Below are 13,606 nucleotides of genomic sequence, written 5' to 3' on the forward strand. Positions count from 1 at the left end.
TGCTCAGCATGGCATGCCCACATCAGAAAGGGTGCTGTGCTCTATGAGCAAAGCAGAACTGAAACAGCACAAAGTAAACACAGGATGCGCAAATTTGGAGTATCTATCCCAAATGTTCACATAGACTCTCTGCCCGATCTGTGGTAGAGCATTCCGAGCTCGTATTGGTCTGATCAGCCACAGTTGGACTCACTGAAACTTCACTTTATCATGGTGATGTCATTTTGATCCTCTTTCAGATTGAAGGACAACAATGAACCAATTGATAGTTTTGATTTCTTTTTTCTTTTTAGAAAAGTATATGTCTATTATATATATATATTAATCAGCAAAAATCTGCTTTCCCTCCCTTCTACCTTAACATCCTCCTCCCACCCCTACCTCCATTGACAATGAAAGAAATAAAAACCCTTGTACAAATATATATAGTTGAACAAAACACATTTCTGCATTGTCCAAAAAACTATCTCATTTTGTATTTTGAATCCTTCACTCCTATATCAGGAGGTAACTTGTTTCCTCGTTAGTCCTCTGGAATCATGGTTGGTCAGAATCCCTAATTTTTCCAAAATTCCTTGTCTTTGCCGTATTGTTGGCATTGTATAAATAATTCTTATAGGTCTATTCATGTCACTCAGTTCATACAAATCTTCCAAGGTTTCTTTTAAATCATCCCCTTTATCATCTCTTACAGTACAATAGAACTACATCACATTTGTACACCATTCTCTCCTTATGGGTACCCCCATAGATTACCATTCTTTGTCACCTCAAAAAAAGCTACAAATATTTTTGTACATTCTTAGAGTTTGTTTGAATTTGGACTAATCCCTCTCTTGAGGCAGCTAGGTGACTCAGTGGATATGGGGCTGAGTCTGGAGTCAGGAAGACCTGAGTTCAAATCCAGCCTCAGACACTTACCAGCTGTATGATCCCAGGCAAGTCACATAACCTCTCTTTGCCTTAATCCATTGGAGAAGGAAATGGCAAACTACTCCAGTATCTTTACCAAGAAAACCCATGGACAATATGTTCCATGGTGCCATAAAGAGTAGGGCATGACTAAGCAACTGAACAATAATTCTTCTCTTAATCTATCTTCTCTCAAATTCCTGCTTTCCCTCCCTTCTCCTCCCATTTCCCCAGTGAATAAAATGTATTTCTATATTTAATTGTATATGTATATGTAGATATGGATTATATGTATTCTTCACTTTGACTAGTTCTAATGGAGGGAGGTTCAGGAGTCATTTACTCCCTTATTTCTCTTCTCCTTGTTTGTATAAATGTTTACTTGTACATCCTAATTATGTGGGATAATTGTCCCTAACCATCCTTTTCCCCTCAGTGTATTTCTCTTCTCCTTTCTTTCCATTTTTCTGTGACCCCAGATGATGATAGAGGTCAAAAGGGACATGTGGATCATCTCCTCGTATTAGAGCAGTTTATCCTTGTTTAGTTCTTCTTCATTGTTCATTCATATTTACCTTTTTATGTTTCTCTTACTTCCTGTGTTTGAACTTACGTTTTTTCACAGCTCTTTTCATCAGGAATTCTTGGAGGTTCTGTATTTCATGAAAGGTCCATTTATTCCCCTTGTAGGACTGTACTCATTTTTTCTGGTTAAATGATTATAAGGCAGTATCCATTTCCTTCTGGATTTTTGTATTACAAACTCACCTGTCCTTGATGGTGGTGGCTGCTGAATCATGTGTAATTCTAACTGTGGCTCTTCAGTACTTGAATTCTTTTTTTTTTTTTTTCTGGCTGCTTATAGTACTTTTTCTTTGACCTTGATTTCTTTAACCTTAGTTTGGCTCAGGATCAGGCCTGTACAACATAAGGGCCACTTTCAGCCTGCCAAAGGATTTTGGGCAGCCCTTGAAACATGTAGGCGATGTAGAAGAAAGTAAAGATATAAGGAATGCTTTGTCCATGCCCCCTCTTAACCTGCCTTCCACTAGTCACTATTGTGCCCATCATGTAACTTGGCGGGTGGGTTGCCCCTACTCATTTTCTCCTATTTGTCATGTTACTTGTGGAAACCATCGTCAATTTGTTTCTAGTTTGAGATGAGCCAGAGTTGTATCTTTTGACTATGTTTTTGGTTGTTACTGGCACTGAACAGGGACAAAGTGAATGTAGCTATGTGCCAATGCAACTGAGGCCCGCTATGCAATAAGTGGCAACAACCTGAGGGTTTCTAATTGCCTGGCTGTCCTCTAAGCTACATGAATGTCTGGTGCTCTCTTCAACATCAGACATTCAGTTCTGTTTTTCTTTGTATGTGAGCAGTTACTGTGGAGATTTTTTCAGTCTAACATTACAAAGAACTAGAAGATTGAATCAGAACATAGAATGTTTAATCTAGAGTGGACAAATAGATACTTGTTTATTTAAATGAGAGACAAAATATTCTGCCTTGTTTGCTCATAGCCTTTCTGAAGGAATATAATCTTTGTCGCCATTTTGAATCAAAACACCCTGATTTAAGCAATTGTACACCAATGAAAAACAAATTAAAGCGTCTAAATTGTTGAAAAATCTTGGTGGGTAAGCTCAGAAAATGAGGCAACTACTAAGGTTAATTTTCATATTTCTAAAGAAATTGCTGCTTCTGGAAAGTCTTTTACTGAAGGTAACTTCATAAAGAAGTGTTTGCTGATTACAGTTTTTGGATTATGTCCCACTTAGCAAAGTAATTTTTTTTAACATTAGTATGATTTCATGATAAATAAAAATCTGAAGTAGTAAGTGTAATTAACTGATATTAATTGAAGTTTCCCTTTTTAAAAATATGGCTTATTTACAAAAGAGTTTAATCATTAATTATACCTTTACTTGGAAAGTTAGCCACTAAAAAACCTGTCTGCAGCCTGAAGAAGTTTAGCCTATTTTAATTTTGGTTCCTACATACTGCCCAGTTGTGCAGATCTGCTCCAGATTTTAGCTATCATGTTTCTAGGAGTTGTTATTTGGGGGTTTATTTCTAGGAGGTGATTGGTAGACTCTTTCATTTCTACTTTGTCCTCTGGTTCTAAGGGGTTTGGGCAGCTTTAAGATTTCCTGAAATAGGATGTACAGATTTTGTTTGTGGTAGTCAATTCAGTGATTCTTAAATATTTTTCTTTTGATTTTTTTTCTATACCAGTTGTTTTTGTTGTGAGATAGATAACTTTATATCTTCTCCCTCTTTTTTTACATCATTTGGACTTTATTTTATCATTTCTTGTTGCCTCATCAAATCATTTGTCTTCTGTTTGCTACATTCAGATTTTCATAAAGTTTGTTACTTGCATAACGTGTTGCACCTCTTGTGTCAAGTTATTAATTCCCTTTCCAATTTGCTCTTCCATAATTCTCATTTCTTTTTCCTCTGGAACTCATATTTCATTTACTACCTGAACACTATGACCAAAATCAGGACCTAGCTGTCCTGTTTTAAGGAAGACTAAAAGAAAAATGCCCATATGTCTTAGAATCAGAGGGCAAAATGGAAATAGAAAGAATCCACCAATCACTTCCTGAAAGAAACGCCAAAATGAATACTCCCAGGAATATTAGAGCCAAAATCCAGAGCTACTGGTAACTGTCACCTGTTCCTACACTGTATAGGTTAGGAGATAGCCTGGTATGAGTTTGGGACTTCTCACCCTGGTGCACAACCTTTCTCTGAGTTTCCCTGGCCAAACTTTTGTCTCGTGTCCGCAGACCTTTCTTCTGTCTCCCTATCGTGACCTAGGCTTGAAAAAAAAATGACACTCGATGACTTTTTCTTGGATTTCCCCAGCAAAATTTGGTGTGGCACATTTTCTAGGTCTATTTGGAGGAATGTTGCATGGGGAGGGAGCTCTCTGCTTTCTGCTACTCTGAAATCTTGGCTTTGCCTCCCTATGGGTATGATTTTAGTGTGATTCTTTCCTTGGTAATAATGCGGGTAGGTAATAATACTAATAATCATAATAGTATACTTATATGGTGCTTTATAATTAAAAACATTTTCACTTACACTTTTTCATTTCACATATCCTTACAACTTCAGGACTACTGGATGAGCAATCCTCTTCCCATAAGGTCTTCACTGTCCATACACTCCAGTGTACTGGCAAGGAATAGCCACTTCCAAATTCTTTGCTTCCCTAAGTTATGTGGCCCCTTTGTAACCCCTGGTGGTAGTGGTGGTGATGGTGGAGGTTGTGATGATCATGGTAGGGTGACCTTCTTTCTCCAAGGTTACAGTTAAGAAAATCTACTCTATGAGGAAGGATAGGTCTCTGAATTCTTGATTTTAAGGTTACCTTGAAGCCATCCCTTCAACTCCTTCCATTCCTCTAATGCTGGATTCTGGAATTATGCTGCCTAAAATAACTGAAATCTTCCCTCCTTTCTGCAGGAGCTTGTGGTTCAGAAATATTTTCCTTTGTCCTGATGACTTGAGGCCCCTTCTCTTCTCCTGTTATTTCTACTTATCCAAATGCATTCCTTTCTAGCCCTATCCTCACTTTATCATGTGGCAATTGGAAACTAGTTTTTGTTTGGATGCAAACTCTTGAGAATGTCATTCTAGTGTCAAAGACATCCTAAGAATTGATTGTAGAACAATGAGAAGCTTGTAGTAGTACTGTTTAATCTGGCCGTGGGGCTATGCACTGATTTTATTATCTGAAAGTTGTCTAGGAGATGAGTATATTTACAGAGGCATACCTCAACACAAACTTTATGAGCTTGAGCAGCAACTTAGGTCAATACATCAAGGACCCATGATTTTCTCAGTGTGGAAACTTTCTCCATTATTTAGATCTATCAGTTGCCTGTGATTGAGAGAGGTTAAGAGTTATAGTACCTAGCATGGTGCACCTTCCACATGGTGCCTGCTTAATAATTTTCAGGAGGAGCAGGGGCTGGGAGGAAAAACTGAATCCATGTCTTCTATAACATGTTTTCTGATACTGCCATACCACTTTTGAACTATACTTAATTCATTTAACTTAACTATACTCAAGAATCAGGGTTATTAGTTGAGGACATAAGTTGAACTATTACAGATTTCTTCATACTTGATTTTTTTTTCCTAAGAGGAGAGTGTTAGTGAGTGACATTGGTTACCTTTGAGTTACATCTCCTACTATCCCTAATTGCATCATTCCAGTGTTATTGTACAGGATGTCATTAATCCTAAGCAGTCCACTCCTCCAAAATCCTTCCCCTTGAATACTGCCATTCATAGGCATTAGGAGAATTTGGACAATCTGTTGATGAAGACAGAATGACAAGATTTAGAGGTGAAAAGGACTCAGAGGCCAACCAAGTCCAACCCTCTCAATTTACAGATGAAAAAACTGAGATGATAAGTGACACATTCTAATGGGGAAGGGAACATGCAAATGATTATGTACATAACAAGATATATACAGGGTAAATTGGAGATAATCTCAGAGGGAAGGTAAAGTTGGGAGTTAGGACTTGGAAAGGCCTCTTGCAGAAAGTGGGACTTTGAGATGAGTCTTGAAGGAGGCAGGGGAGAGTCACTGGATAGGTAGGTCATAGATAAAAGTGCTGGGTCTGGAGTCAGGAAGACCTGAGTTCAAATCTAGCCTCAGATACTTACCAGTTGTGTGACCTTGGGCAAGGCACTTAACCTCTGTTTGCCTTCATCCACTGGAGAAAGAAATGATAAACCACTCTAGTATCTTTGCTAAGAAAATCCCATGGATAAACGAAAGTCAAACATGACTGAACAAGTGATCAATGACAACAACAAATTAGAAGGAAACTGGAGCAGCTGGGTGGTAGAGATAAAGAGGGACAGAATTCCCAGCATGGAGAATATATTTGGTCTGAGTAGTCTGAGACTGTTCTATTAGACTTTGCATTTTCTTTTGGTTTGTAGGTAACCATTATCACTGAGATGACATCACATAGAGTTGAGATGAATCAAATCAAATGCATCAGAAGAGTGCCAATTAAGATGCCACCATGTTTTAGCTGCCAATGGCAGCCTTCTCAGCTCCTTACCTTTACATTTTTCCCCCTTGTGTATTGGGAATTGTACATTACTGCAGAACCAGGTACTGAGCACATTTTGCATTCTTCCATTTGATTCATGACACTTGATTATAGCCATTTTATAATACTTTGGCTAGAGGGAATAGTTGAGATAGTAAGCTGAAAATGCCAAGTCATTTATTTACTTAATCAGAACTAGAGTAGAGGTAAGTTGACTCCTTAGCACAGGAATGGGTTTTGTTTTTCTCATAAGTAATCCAGGAGAAAGGGATAAGGCATGGGACCAATCTGTGATTTCTTTGATGTAGTGAAAAAATTTTTTCTACCAGTGTAGCTCAGCACCTTCTCAGCAACTTTAAGTGTTGAGAGCTGTCTAGCGCATTGACAGATTAAGTGACTTGTCCAGGGGTCACATCCCTTTGTGTAAAAGGTGAAGCTTGAAACCATGTCCTCTTAGCCCCAAGGCCAGCCCTCTTGTCACTATGCCAAATTCCCTTTAATACAGGAGAATAAAATTTGAAATGAAAAAATTCCCTTTGTAAACATAACTTCTAGGGTACAAGTATTACATCATATGTGTAGAAGTGAATAGCTCATGTTGCCTCAATTGCTTTCTGGATAAATTTGTGGCATGAACATTGTGATTGTGACCTGGGGTTCTCATCTTCCTTTTTGTAAGTAAAGACAGGAGTAAAGGGAATAAATTAGTAATCTTGTAATTATTTCCTGTTAGTGTCAAAAATGAGGTTCTCTGTATGGCTCTGTGTAGTTCATACTAGGAAGTATCTTTTGTTATTATATTGCAAGGAAAGTCATTATAGTCAGGGGACCTCCTATTACATGATGTTTATAACTGTTTACAAGAATTTCATTTTGAATCAGGTTTTGGCTGTATATCACTTGTCAGCTTGAAGAAGTAAAAGTAACCTTTTTCTTTTAAAAAATAAAACAATGTGAAGAGAGGTTGCTCTGGGCTTAAGTTTGTAATAACTTTTATACAATATTAATTTGTACAATACCAGTCTGACATGCATATTTGCCTAAACTAGGATTTTCAAATACACGTGTTTACTATTTATGTATGCATGCATAAATTCATTTGTTTTATTCATTTAGTAAATAATTATGAAGAACTTACAGTAATATGTTCAGCGTCATTGGGGATACAAAGAAAAAACTCGACGCTGTCCTTGTTTTCAGTTTTCATTCAGTCATTTTCAGTTGTGTCTGTGTGCCTCCATTTGGGGCTTTCTTGGCAAAGATATTGGAGTGGCCTGCCATTTCCTTCACCATCATTTTACAGATGAAGAAACTGATGCAAACAGAGTTAAGTGACTTGCCCAGGGCACACAGCTAGTATCTGAGGCCACATCTGAACCCAAATCTTCCTGACTCCAGACCTACTCTATCCAATATGCTACCTAGCTGCCCTTATACTCTTTAGTGTTCTCACATTAACCATGTGCAAAGATGATTGTATCCATGCTGTGATGATGAAACTGAGGCACAATGATGTGATGTAACTAAGCCTGGGCCAGACAACCAAGTGGTAACGTTAAGATTTGGGCTCAGGTCTACTGAATTGAAAACAATAATTTTTTTTCCACTCGTGGCACATGGGACCATAGATTTAGAGCTGAAAAGGGCTGTTCAGGCCTGTCCCTCAAATTACTCACTGCACAACTGAAGCTGCAAGAATTTAATTGACTTGTTCAATGTATACTGACTTGTTCAAGTTATAGAGCTAGGAAGTGTTTGAGGGCTAGATTTGAACTCATGTTGGTGGGTTTCTAAACTCTGTACTCTTGTCAGCTGCACCTCTCCCCTCTGCCCTAACCATTGAATGCAAGACAAATTATTCAGTTACCTAAGATTACCTGTTAAATTAGCCTATTATTTCTAGGGATTTTTATTTAAAGTGAGATTTTTATTTAAAGAATGTTGACATTTCAGTTTTATTTAGCTCTTTGTTTTATCTTTTAGATAAGAAATTACAGTGTAAATGTGTGGATTTTTTTTAAAGAGATTTTTAGAATTGAGCTCTATTAATGCATTTGTATAATGTACATCTCCTAGATTGTTTAGTTAGCATTTTCTGGTTCTCTGTCCCTGGGCTATCCCAACTCTTAGGTTTAGCTCTAATTGAGGTTCATTGATAGTTTGTCTCAATGCCTGCACTACTCCAGAATTTGGGGGTAGATTAAAGGATGAGTTCTTTTCTCATCCAGTTTTGGAGCAAAGGTCACAAACTGATGCTAGAGAGCTGGGTTCTAGTCTTGGCTCTCCTACCAATAAGCTCCTTGTGACCTTGTGCAAAGGACACCTTGAAAATGAGGTTGGCCTGTCCATTAGTTGTTTCTTCCAGCTTTCACTTTGTGCCCGTCCTCTCCCTGTTGTGATACCACACCTCTCTCTCAGACAAGTCCTCCTTACTCATCCTTCTCCGCCTCCAGCTGCACCCGTATAGAAACGCTGTCTTTCCCTGTTTGTCACCTGGAACTTTTCCTCCCGTCAGGCGCTGAGAGCAGTTTGCCTTGTGTCCCTCGGAGCAATGCCTACTGTTGCTATTTTATTGGCAAGAACAGATAGATCCCTTCCACAAAGGACCATATGAGTCTCTTCCCCTTAGCAAATATATTCATTGTTTCTGTTGCATTTAACTGAACTGATCAGAGAGAACCTTGTGTTGGAGTTGTGACATTTCTGAGCTGTCTCATACTTACTGCAGGTATTAGACCTAACAGTTTCATTTTAGTAGTTCAGGTCCACTGTATGGATATATCAACCCAGAAAGTATACAAAAATTTAACCTCTTCAAGTTCTGGGGTGTATCAAAGTCACACTAAGGTAGATAGCTGCCCAGCTGTGAGCTCCCCTAAGGGAGGTTAAATTATGTTTTGGGTAGGTAATGGCTACATGAGGCTACTAGGTGGCACAGTGAATAGAGAGCTTATCCTGAAGACATGAAGACCTGAATTCAAATTTAGCCTCAGAGGTTTACTAGTTGTGACCTTGGGCAAATCATTTTAACCTCTCTGCCTCAGTTCCTTCCTCTATCAAGTGATGATAATGAAAGCACCAGCCTCCCGGGCCTGTTGTGAAGATCAAATGGGTAATGTTTGTATTGCATGTTAGTGCTATATAAATGTTAGTTACTATTATTATACAGAGGTGTAGGTGTATCATGCACTTCAAAGCAAATGGATTTTGTTGTTTGGTCAGTCACGTTTGGCTTAGTTGACTTTTCCTGACCCCCTTTACGGTTTTTCTTGGCAAAGAATAGTGGAGTGGTTTTTTGGGTTTTTTTTTTTTTTTGCCATTTCCTTCACTTCATTGTACAGATGAGGAAACTGAGGCAAATAGTGCCTTGTTCAGGGTCATACAGCTAGTAAGTATCTAAGGCTGGATTTGAACTCAGGTCTTCCTAGCTCCAGGCCGGGTGCTCTAGCCACAGTTGGCCAAAAAGCAAATGGATAGTTTCTTCATTTGGTAACACATGGCAATTTGACAGAAGTCAAAATGAGATGTAGAAGGGTCATCTCTGTACATGTAGGCATCTTAATGCCTTGGAGTTCTTGGAGAAGAAGCCTTTCTGAAAAACAGCTTTCAGTTAAAGCCTGAGGGCAGTTTTGGTTGGGGCTAATGCCACCTCAACACTATGATGATAACTGATATTCAAACAGCATTACTGGAATGGCAAGCACTTAGCCTGCATAAACACTAAACCGGACCTCGTCGCTCTGGTGAAAGAAAGTGTAAGAGAAGGTAAGAGCGGAGGCTTGAGCGACAAGGGGAGAAAAGCCCAAGCGGTTGGCGGTCTAGGAGGAAAGGAAGGGGAGGAAGCCTGCCAGGGGGAGCTGAGTTCTAGCTAGGTGTGGAGGAGAAAGCCGGAGTCTCCGGAGTCAAGAGAGGTTTCCCAGGCTGGGCGAGACCAGTAGGCGCTAATGGCTTAACAGGTGCCCCTTTCAGCCGTTCTTGCAATTTCCACCCCAGGAGAACCTATCGAAAGCGTGCTAGAAATCCTGCGAGAAGGAGCTCCGGAGTGCACCCCGGGTGCAAGGTTCTGACAGGGTTAAAACAGTCACCTGCAGCCGAAGTGGGACTCAGATGGGAAGTAGGAAGTGCTGCGCTGGAGCTTCCTGTATAAATAAATGCAGCTCTTTCCCCCCACCCCCCAAAGTCGCTGCTGGCCAGCCGCTGCGCTACCCTGCTCTGCCTGTGGAGCTGAGATAGCACTATGCTCTGGAGAGCGGGGAGGAGATTGTCCTACACCGGCCCTCTCTAAAGGTCTTTGAAAGACGTGTCCTGTGGCAATCCTGAAAAGTGTACGGCTGTCAGCAGCTGCACTCAGGCAGAGCTCCCGCGGAGAGCAATGAAACAGTCTCTCCTCCAGTCGGTGAGCAGCCCGGAGTGCTTGGTGATACTATGAACCTCCTCGGCTGCCCTGAGGAGTGAGCGTGGGGCTGTCGGAAAGTCAGACAGCTGCTGTGGCCACCAACCTCTTGGTGCAAGGTACGTTTCTGAGCGCTTGCTTTCTGTTCGGCTTGCTTTTACTTAATGTGGGAGTGCCAGAAAGAGGAATATAGTGTTTAGGATCAGAGCAGGGGACCCTGATCATACTTGTATGATATTTCGCTCTGTTTTCTGCAGACAGCGCTTGCAAGGAGAGGTGATTCAATGAATTCATGGGGGCTTGGCTGTAAAGGTCTTGAAAACGTGTTACTGTGTTTGTATTTTGAAAAGATTTTCTTAAAGGCAAAAAAAAAATAGTTGTTACACTAGGCAATCAGTATTTTCAGAAGTGGATTTGAAAAAATGCAAAAAAACACTAGCTCAAACCTTGGCTTGTGATTTAACTAGTCGCGTATTCTCAGATGTTTACCTGCTGTTGCTTGGTAATAACTGGCCTTGTTCCCCCAAACACTGACATCAATAAAATAAACTCCTATGTCAACCACTGTGCCTTACACATGATTATTGTTTGGCTGCTTATACTTGGAAGGATGTAGAACGTTGAAATTGTATATTTACTGTACTACTTATTTCAGATGTCATCTTATTTAAAGCACAATGCCTAGCACATAGTAGGGGATTAATAAATGTTGACTGATTACTGATTAAAATTAAACTGATTCCTAATATGAGTTTTTATGAGTTGAGGCTCATGCTTGCCCCTCTATAAGCTTTCTCCTCCAGCACAAACACTTTGTGTCTTTCACTTTCTCTCTCCGTCTTAGGCATTCACTGCAATACTACCTCTGTAGGCTGATCTTCTTATGTTTTGGTTTCTCTGTTTGGAATTCACTATTGTGGAGAAAATGCCCCGACTTCTTGCCTGGAGCCCAGTCTGGCTGTTCTCTTCTCTGCCCCACGCATTTTGCTAGAATGTTAGAAGTGGTTCCCAGCAGGAATATTCCTGGACTTCTGGTTGGGCATTTCTGGAAGAAACCAGTCCTGTAGCATCAAAAGTCAAGAATTAAAATATCCACCCTCAAACAACATCCCTTTAGCAAGTAACATGACCTAAAAATTCCTGAAAGAGCATATTGGCCGTCTGTAGGTCTACCAGCAAAGTAAACTAACTTTAAAATGACTCAGTTTTTTAGGGTGTGGGTGAGAGAGGCTAAAGGAAACCGGCCAGTCTTCACACCGGAGCCGGCCAATCATAAGATCTAGTTTTCTTTGTGAGCAACATTCATTTACTAGGCTGTAGCTGCCCCACTTCTTTTCCCTTTGCTGACTTTATCCCTCTCCCATTTTTTTCTTCTTTCCCACCTTTTAACTTTTGAGGGAGCGTATACCTCTGGAGTTTTTCTAAAGTCTCTCTTGCTTAGTGATCTGTAAACAAACACGCAATTACACCCACGAAGCCAATTAGAACGTAGCTTTATGAAACCTATCTCTGCTCCCTCCCCCATACCTTTGGCCCCCATTAGTATTTTATTCTTCGTGACAGATACCCCCTTGGGAACAAGAAGGTGATAGAAAAAGCCTCTCCTTCAAAAGGAGAGTCTGGTTAACCGAAACAGATTTAATCAGTGCAGAAACTCACTTAAGGTAAACATGCTTAGTCAACACAGGAGAAATTTTGAGCAGTCACTGAAGCAGGCAGAATCAGGTCACAGTTTTTTATTTAAAAAAAAATTGCAACCCAGCTATGCTCTAACCCTAGTCCAGCCTCTGCCACACTTGGAAGTATAGCTTTGAGAGCTGTCAAGCACTGTCCATTTACCCAGTGCTTTACAAATATTTACATTAATCTGTGCCAGATATCTTGGGGCTGATCCCCCAGGAACATTTCCTTGGAATTCAATAGCCCATTCTCATGAATGGCTCCAGCTTATTGACAATTAAGTTATTGGGAATTTAGGCTTCCAAAATAGGCCAGCAAAAGAAATGGATCTTTTTTTTTTTTTTTAAAGCAACTTTCTGGTCACTAGCCATGAACCAAAGAAAGGGTTTATTCCTACAGTGAAGAAAAATATATCATCTCTTGGAACAGAATAACTGCTGTTTCTACATATATGACCAGTTAGCTTCTTGGGAAATTTAAGCATCAACCATAAAAGTCAGTTACTTGCATTAGACAGGCATTGTTCTGTGAGTTTACTTCATCCCTCCAGAGACTTGGTCCCAATGTTTTACATGTTAAAATACTTACGTATACGTTAAAAATGATGCTCCTTTTTAATTATTCTGCAAACAGGTCACATTTCTATGTTTTCCTGAGCATGACTTGTGGCCTCACTTTTCTGTTCAGCTAGGTCATTAGGGTCTGAAGTAGAGGTCAGGAATCATGCTGAACCCAGATGTTGGTTTGTGGGTGAGCAAAGTCCAAATAACTGGAGATTGCACCTATTTTGCATAACCAATTATTTTGGGCATTGGAGAGGGGCCAAGTGGCCACAGGAATCATGCTTCTAAATGATCTGTCTCTGGACCCTGCCCTATGGGGCTGTCCATGGAATGGAAGTTACGGCTATATGCAGGCACCATCACTGAAGTGGTAGATTTCTCCTTAAGGCTGCCTCTGGTCATCAAATCTCTTTGGTTTGCTCTTGTCAATCAGTCAACAAGCATTTATTAAGTGCATACTACATGCCAGGTACTGCGCTAAGCACTGGAGACACTATTCTAAGTTTGCTGGTGTTAATTTATATCTACCTCCAGTGACTGAACAGGGATTGAGGGGAAAGGAGAGGATAAAGAGCAGCAGTTTTTTGGGGTCTCCTCCCATGATTATTCTCCGTTTTCATTTTGGACAGTTAGTATTCAGATAATAGAAAGTATATTGCAACTTTAAGTTCATTATTTAAAAAAAACCCAGCACATTGAAATAGGTCTAAATTACTGTTTGCTGACTTCAGTTTTGATATTCTCTATGCTTTCTATCCTAGTAAAGAAACTTCAGTAAAGAAAATAAGAGTAGGTTGCCAGTTTGAGGCCAGTATACTTATTGGTGGGTAGGAGAGTTTGGTCATTTTTTTCCCTGGATCTGCTCCCGTTGTATGGCTATTATATAATAAAATTCAGATTCTTTTGTTTAACAATTCAGGAAAGCTGTTGTACTGGGAAAAAAGAAAGCTTTTGGCATTTATAA

At 39.9% G+C, this 13,606-nt stretch overlaps 1 protein-coding gene across 2 annotated transcripts in view; it reads left to right on the forward strand.

The window, feature by feature from the left end:
* Window positions 1-13,606, forward strand: part of RNF144B (ring finger protein 144B) — a 257,967-nt gene that overhangs the window by 152,196 nt on the left and 92,165 nt on the right. The window contains exon 1 of one of the 2 annotated variants that reach the window (XM_072603941.1): window positions 10,312-10,518. The exons of the other annotated variant lie outside the window; for it this stretch is intronic. The gene's annotated coding sequence lies outside the window, so the exon portion shown is untranslated. Of the gene's footprint in view, window positions 1-10,311; window positions 10,519-13,606 lie in introns of those variants that run through there. 2 annotated transcript variants of the gene reach the window in all.

This window comes from Notamacropus eugenii, chromosome 4 (genome assembly GCF_028372415.1).
Source record: "Notamacropus eugenii isolate mMacEug1 chromosome 4, mMacEug1.pri_v2, whole genome shotgun sequence".
Taxonomy (NCBI): domain Eukaryota; kingdom Metazoa; phylum Chordata; class Mammalia; order Diprotodontia; family Macropodidae; genus Notamacropus; species Notamacropus eugenii.